The following is an 8,178-nucleotide window of genomic DNA, read 5'->3' as shown; positions in this document are numbered from 1 at the left end:
TGCCGGACCAGTTCAAAAAATGACCCCTGAGGCTCTGTCTTCTCACTCTTGCAGTGTTTCCAAGTGTGAAGCTGCCTGTAAGGGTAGGCTGTTTTTTGTGGCATAGGTCAAACTTTTCTCCTTTTGTCTGAAAACACAGACGGGGAACTCATGTGCAATAACTTGCTGACTCAGGTCTACTTCTGATCTCGTGGCTGTCAGACCATTCTGCCTTGACTTCCACAACTTTTGCAAGAAAAAAAAAACAGAAAACAGAGTGGCAATTAACCTATTGATTCTCAGCAATCAGGAGCGAAGAACAAAAAGTCAATTATTTCTGTCAAGACAATTACTCCCACAAAGCGATTTGTATTTGCTGTGTTCACGCTCTTAAAGCACACCTTGAAACAGTATGAACGGTGCCTTGACCTCAATAAAATTGGAGTAGGCTACAGCATCTATCAGTGTGAGGTCTCCATCAACTTAGTGTTTCAGGAAGTTACTGTTGAGTTGATATATAAAGCACCCATCTGTAGCCTACTAATGTGATTAAATTATACTCCTGAGAATGTCTGGGACAGAGACGTAATTAATTGGTGTGCACGGCGTTTCTGTGGAGGCTCCTTCCTTGATCCGTGTTTTCATACTAACTGGGCCTGCTGTGTGTGTGTGTGTGTGTGTGTGTGTGTCTGTATGTGTGCATGTCTGAGTGTAGGTGTCTGTGTGTCTTTCTCCACCTGCTATTCCCACAAAAATACCACACAGGGGTAAATGGCAAATATGAACCATAATGTCTATCATTGGAAATTGAGCTACAGTAAACATCTGTGTTTTTACATATATTGTTATGGCTGTATTGATTTAAAAGCCTAATAATGTGGTGGGTCCACCAGACCTGAGAACATCTGCTGTGTAAATATGAACACCTTACAATTTGAGATAGTTTATTTGTTCACCCACCCATAGAACAACACGGTCCTCGTTTTAATGTTGACAGACCCCAGTTGACAGACACACAGTGTACCATTACAATGTATCAGCATTTGTTAACTGGAAACCTTCTAGGAACAGCTGATGTCAAAAGTAGAACACATGAAAATTCCATCGAAGGGGAGCTGAAGGGTACTACGTGTCTATTGGGGCAAAACGTCCGATGCCATTTCCACATAATAGTTTACCGGAGGTGTCTGACACGGATTACCGGCACACCAAGATCAACTTCAAGCGCACAAAACAAAATCATTTTTATGGTAAAAGGTTGGACACTCCATTCAAAAGCCTTGCCATCATAACCTCCATAATTTCCATGAGTGGTGGGACAGAATGTCTTAAAGCTAAAGGCACTATGGGGTCCTTTTAGGACTTGATATTGTTTTGATGTTATGTAAACAGATAAGTAACTTGTAATCCCTTTCTGTCAAGTCCGTTCATGCCTTAGTCGTTTGAAGTTTAGATTGCGTGTGTGGGCCCCGGGGTTTGGTCAGTTTTCTTTGGTATTTCAGGCACTTTTAATGAGTTTACAGTAAATCCAAAGGCTTTTTTTTTCAAAGGCATTTACTGACTTTCAAAAAAACACCCTGAGTACAATAAGTCTCTTTATTCAATATTTGGCCCCAAATCTAATAGAATTCTTATCTTTTTTTCAAGCTCACCATGCGGTCAGAATGAAGATTAATTAAAAAGTAAATGACAGCGGCTTGATGGAGTCATAGAAGGGCAAGTCTATATGCATTTACTTAACGTTATAGTAATGTCATATTAATGGAAGAGGTACACTGAATTACCCAACATCACCATGCATTTTGTTTTAATAGCTTAGCACATTCTGTCTTTGGTTACAGATGACTGTTAGAGGCTTGAAAGACAAGAAGATGAACAAGACGATAGCAAAGGGGACAAATGATGATGGCCTTTGACAGACAGTGTTCAATGCTGTTTACATCAGAGTGGCTGTTGAAATCCAAATCCCTCCTGAGGCCTGACGTAACTGTGCACCACGTCTGTTCCTGCCAAAGGGTGTTGAGGCCCAGCGACTTATCACAGATGGCACTATTTTACCTCCAGCATATAACGACCCCCCTCACAACCTGATGGTGACACTTGGTGTCCAGAAGTGGATTCGCATGCATATTACATAAGCCACTGTTTGCCCTCTCTTCATATATAGTTGAGCTGCTGAGTAATCTGAGTGAGACTGAGACTGGTCAAAAGTGAAGGTAGTGGGAAGCAACAAAAAAAATGAAAGCACAGGGCAGGAAGAGAGGTAGATAGTCATGTCCGTGTTTGGTCAGGAGCCTCGGCCTTCTCGAAGCTCTTTTATTGCTCCGATGGGTGTGAAAGTGAGTGAGGAGCCACTGACACGGGAGATAATTATCCACTTGACGGAGGGGAACAATAGCTCTCCTGGAGAACGGCCAAGCTTGGGGGCCCTCTCGCCGCGCTCCGACTTCTCCGAGTCCGACAATTTATGAACACAATGCCTTCCTGTCCACTCACTCGGCCGTCACAGGGAGAGGAAGATGTCCAGCCAGGGGTGTTAGCAGGGTGTTTGTCCGGTGGCCTTTGATGGCCTCCATTCTTTGGGGCATCCATCACTCTCTGAGCTGATTAGGTCCCTGCTTGAGGAGCCTGAGTATCTCACAGAAGTTTATTTTTCTTGGCAGACCAGTCACATGCAAGTGATTGCTTTCGCAGAGATGTTAAAGCTAAAGGTGTGGCAAATGTATCCAGTCATTCATGGCTGACTGTATAACATAACTTCACTTCAATGCATTCATGGGACAGGTTAAGGAAGGACCACTAGACCAGTAGACTTTGTTGAAGACAGCAGGCACAACAATACACTCTTTTTTCAAGGAGATATTTTGTATCCCTAAGGTACTTCAATACCACTCAAAGTCAAGAACAAAGAAAAAAGTTTCTAAAGTCATAGTTAGAACATTGCACTCAATTCCATTACTGTCAAGGTTAAACCATTTAAGATGTTGGTTTGCTGCCACAATTGGGAAATAGCCAGAGAAGGCTGCCTTCCCGCCTCTTAGTACTGGTTGCATGGTGTGATTGACTTGAGCTGCAGTTGTCGAAGAGGAAGTATTTTGTGGGAATTCCCATTGTTTGTTATGGTTGCATGTCTATTGAACTAGGAAACGAAACTCATACCCAGGGCCTTGGACAAATTTTTTCCCCACTTGGAGAATGGCGACACATCTGGCATGTGCACAGTGCACATAGGCCCATGCCCATAGACATGCACACATATAGCCTGCTTAGTACTCCCTCAAACACTTTTATAATTTTGGAAGTAGGCTCAAACTGTAAAACTTCAAACTTAGCTAAACTGTAATAGGCCTACTGCTGATTTGTTCATATTTGTACTAGGCTACTCCTACCAGGGAACCAACCCAAATTGATTTACAAAAAAAGGTTAAAATATTTAGTAAAATAGCTAGCTAAACATATCTAGGCCTAGCCTACATTACCAAAGAGGACTTCTGAATTTAAAATGTCAAAATATGAGTGAAATGTGACAAAACTGAGACAAAAAATACTCAGCAGTTTAAAAGTAAAGGTGAGAGAATAGTGACTGTAGGCCTACTATAAAACATATGAAAATATAAACATATGACACACGAATATCAGATAACCTACATTACAAAACAACACAGTTTTGTCAGACAAGAGAACTTGCATTTAGTTCTTCCATTCGCACGAGCGTTTGAGTCTTTACCTTTAAATTTAAATCCCGCCCCTTTATTTAAATTAACCACAGCCGTCAGCGGAAGCGGTTCATTTATTTCCGACAGATATTCCTTTTAAAGGCGTATTAAAACCATTGGCTTAACTGCAAGACGTCCCAGAGGATTCCGCCAATGCACCAAAACAAAATACCTTGCAAGGGAGTTTAACGCCAAAACACATCCACTAACGTCTCACAGCCGTTTGTTTTTTCAGCGGAGAGACGTGTCAGGGTAAGCATTTAAGATGTCTCTGCGAATATCATTGGCAATGTCGACCTAGTGTTACCAGTTGCATCTCAGGTTGCCCGCTGCAAGCGCTTGACTTGACCAATGCTATGCGGCGAGAACTTGCATAAAAAAATGTCCACTTGCCTCGCTCTAGAAGACAGTAGCAAAATATGTGAGGGAGCTTGTTGTCTCTTATTACAGCTTGAGTGTTCGACCCAAGGTAGGACTGCGAAGGGCTACTCAAAAATAGGGGCAGCCTTGGATGCATATCTAGAGCAAATAGCCTTGCCAAAAGTCGAAACGACATCCAACACTGACTGCATCGACCGTCTTGCACTTGTCATTGCTATTTATGTTAATTGATGTCCTCAGAGTTGGGCAGTCGGTGCAATTTCACAATAACGTAGGCTACAGTGAACGGCAACGACAGACTGTCAATATAATATGAGCTCATATGTGACCCAGTGTAAGTATCTTTAAAATATCGTATAACTTGCATGAATGCATGTTGTGGGTTCGAGTAGGCACCGACACCGGTCATGCAACGGCAGGTAAGTTAGGCAGCAAGCAGTCTACTGTAATGTAATTTTCCTTTTAGAGCTGCACCTTTGGGCAAAAGCACCTGGAACTTATTTTGTGATAGCCAATGGGTTTTGCAGATGTTTTGATATGAAGATAATTGCTGATCTATTGTATTAAAATGCGATACAAATACGTGAGCCATCTGACTTTACAGTAGCCTGGTCTAGCCTATTTCGTGACATTGACATCAAGTTAATTCATTTAATGTGAGAGTTGTTACGCAATAGCCGGCCATCGCTTTTGTGGACAGACGTTAACCTTTCCACGGGACGGGTAGTCTATATGTAACTGACGACACTTGTCATAAATTGCAGTCTGTTATTAATAGCGGTTAATTAAACAAAACGCAGTAGCCTAATCAAGTTTAGATCGCATCATGAAAAGCAGATCTGTGTCCTTGCAGTGGAATCAGCGCAGCGGTAACACATTTCGACCGGGTGATGGTGCAAAAGCGTACAGGTTAATGTTTATTTAGTTGTCTCGAGTATCGCGTTTGTGTATCTACTGAGGTGGTTATGGTTTATTCGAAAAAAAAAACCCTGTACGTAGAAGAGAAATGAAATGAAAACGACAAGACCGTAAACACAACAGTCCGACCGATATAAACAATCGCGTCTCCGCCTCCTCACTATACTGGCTGCGATCCAGACTTCAGTCTTGGAATGATTCCACAATAACTTGTTCTCCTGATCTGTGACACCGCAGCGTTGAAATAGCAGCTCAAAACACACTCGCCGATGAATTAAAGATCTCTTTGTTTGGACAATAATCAACTCTTTTGACTCGTGTATCATTTGGTTATTCGTGGTAATGTTTCTCACTGTATTTTTTTATATATATATGAGTCATCAAATCAAGACTGGACTGTAGACTGTTCTGAACAGAAGTTTGGTGTGCTTTTTTTCAAGCATTTTTAGTTTTGCCACTGACTGCATTCTCATCCCACAGCTTTAGATTGACATTCAGGTATGTCAACATAATTTCTTGTGTAAAGAATAATCACAGCTCAAGTAACATGGACATACACAGTATGCAATAGTAATGATGTGATGATTGGCTTGTGGGTGGATGAGGGAAAAAAAGAGATGGTGAGGAGAAACAGAGGGAGGGAGAGAGACAGAGATAGAGAGGCAGACACAGATGTTTTGCTTTAGAGTGCCCAAAAATGCCAAGGGCCTTGCATAGTGGACACTTGTTTGCTTTTCAGAAGTGTGTTAACCACTCTCGCTTGTTTGACCTTCGCAGGTGCCAAGTCTGCTGCCGCGTTGTTCCAGCGGGCCCACGAGCGCACCCATCTTTACAAGCACTGCCGTCGCACGCAGTCAGAGAGATTTATGAAGCTTTCAAGGCCTTTTGGTGAGCTAGACTGTTTGTGTGTGTTGTGTTGGTCTTTTGTAAACAGTGTCTGTGCTGCGGTTTCAGATTTTAAGATTGTCTGATGTATGCTGTTTTTTGTATGACCCCCAAACCCCCAATGTCACGAGCCTGTAGTCACATACAGTTGACAGCGATCTGCTGGCTAAAAGGCTTTGCTCATTTCGGTTGCCTATTGTCATGCGGTGAAACCGTGACTTCCCTGTTTTGCCTCTTGATTAGCTAAACTCTCCTGGTGCTGCCTCAGCTCTGTTGCTCTGAGCTCATGAGTGACTGAGAACACAGAGTCATTAGCCACATCAACTGTCTGTCAACCAGAAACCAGGGTAATTTGTGTTTTCTGGTCAGTCAGGTTCAACTTCTCCCTACATATCTAATCCTGCAAATCTGTTCCCTGTTGGCCTATGTAGGTCTTTTATTGACATTCTGAACAATATTAGGGGACATTAAATAGTATAAGTAGTAGTAGTAGTACCCTTTATTGTCACAGTCACAAGTACCAGTGAAATGAACCATCAACCTGTCCATACATTACACAAACATACAAACAAATGACAAGGGGGTAGACAGTATTTTTTGAGGTGAAATACAGCATAACATGAGGAGAAAAGGCAACCCCCAGACTATGCTCCTGTGGGGAGTATAGTGTGGGAACAGGTAAAAAAAATGGTGGATGGTAACCCAGTGCAGGCAAGCAGCCATCCGGTCCTGCAGCCATGTCAGCGCTGGACACAGTCCCGCTTCTAAAACTGGGGGTACAAAGAGGGATGGGGGGGTAGTGTGGTAGTGTGGGGGGTGGTTTATTGCATATCTGTATATATGTGTAGGAGTTTGTGTATGTGTAGGCCTAGAGTCGCTTCGCCTGGCATCACAATCTTAGACACATGGCACTGGCCCATTCCCTGAAATCAAACCCAGGGTCGATTGGGTGGTGTAATCATCCTGTGTATAATCATAAATAAATGGTTATCATCACAAGTAGATGGATTGCATCTTAGTAAGTTTGCCTTTGAATCAGATCAACTCTTATCCTATTCAACTGAGCTCTGTTTTTGGTTTTGTAACACAACTATCAAAATTAACCATTAATTGGGGACTTCAAAAATGGTGAAAGAATTCCGCTTGTTTTTTTTTCAGTTGTGACCTTGCTTTCTTTACTGGCTGTTTTGTTTTTCTTGTTCTCGCTCTCTGTCTCTCTCTGTCTGCGCTTTGGGTTCTTTGTGTAGACCTCTGGGCTGATGGGAAAGGGAGTCATGTTTACCCTCAGCGTCTCGGTAACGGGAATTAGAGGCAGAAAGCCACGGGTGCAGCGCGCTGCCTAATCCTTCTGATTCAGAAGATGGGCATGTCGAGCGCCTGTGATGGCCATGTGGCTTTTGTGGTGGACTGTGGCCAAGGCAGGCGAAACAGCCACAGACTTTTATTTTAAAAATGGTCTACTGCTGTGTGTGTGTGTCTCTCTGTGTGTGTGTGTGTGTGTGTGTGTCTGTCAAATTCAAAGGGGCTTTATTAGCATGACTGTTTGGTACAGTGTTGCCAAAGCTAGTGTTACAAATAACACAGTAGTATCACAAGGAAAAGAAGACAGAGATACAGCATACAATGTAGAAACATGTGAGCACAAAATAGACAGTAGTAGAAATAATACTAGATAGGGTGTGTGTGTGTGAGAGAGCGAGAGAGAGAGTGCGCACGCGCACATGTGAGAACATATGCTTGTGTGCATGTCCCTCAGGTTGTGACATTTTAAGACATATTGTGCTGCCAGGGCAGCAGAGGGCCCTTCACCAAGAAGTATGGCCATTTTATCATTGTCTTCAATGTCTATAAAATTTGGTATGGTTTGCTGTAAGTTTATGAAAAAGGTCTGTCTTAACATGTCATATTTTTCACAGTGAAGAAGAAAGTGCTCCTCTGTCTCAACCTTCTCTGCCTGACAGTGACCACATATCCTTTGTTCTCTTGGCAGCCAGGTTTTTCTGTGTCTGCCTGTTTCTATTGCTAGGTTGTGGTCACTAAGCCTGTGGATATGGATATGCCTCTGCTTCGTATCTCTGACAGAGCTGAGATACTCTGCCAATTCATATTCTCTTTTTAGGATCAGATAGGAATTCATTCTACTTTGGTTGGTAGTTTGGTTTGTCCAATGCTCTAAATATTATTCTTTTGCTTGATTCATTATTTTGTTGACTCTAATTGATGTTTGGAAAGCAGCGCTGGACTGAGCTTGATTTTTATTAATTGTTGTTATTGAGTTAGTTTACTTCAGTACCAGCTG

The 8,178-nt window shown here is 42.4% G+C and overlaps 1 protein-coding gene across 1 annotated transcript in view; it reads left to right on the top strand.

The window, feature by feature from the left end:
* Positions 1-3,818: 3,818 nt before the first annotated feature.
* LOC125285789 (solute carrier family 45 member 4) overlaps positions 3,819-8,178 on the top strand; it is a 56,892-nt gene continuing 52,532 nt past the window's right edge. The window contains 2 exon segments of the mRNA XM_048230396.1: positions 3,819-3,947; positions 5,772-5,882. The gene's annotated coding sequence lies outside the window, so the exon portion shown is untranslated.

This window comes from Alosa alosa, chromosome 20 (genome assembly GCF_017589495.1).
Source record: "Alosa alosa isolate M-15738 ecotype Scorff River chromosome 20, AALO_Geno_1.1, whole genome shotgun sequence".
NCBI classification, from domain to species: Eukaryota; Metazoa; Chordata; class Actinopteri; order Clupeiformes; family Clupeidae; genus Alosa; species Alosa alosa.
This window is presented reverse-complemented; position numbering and strand designations above follow the sequence as displayed.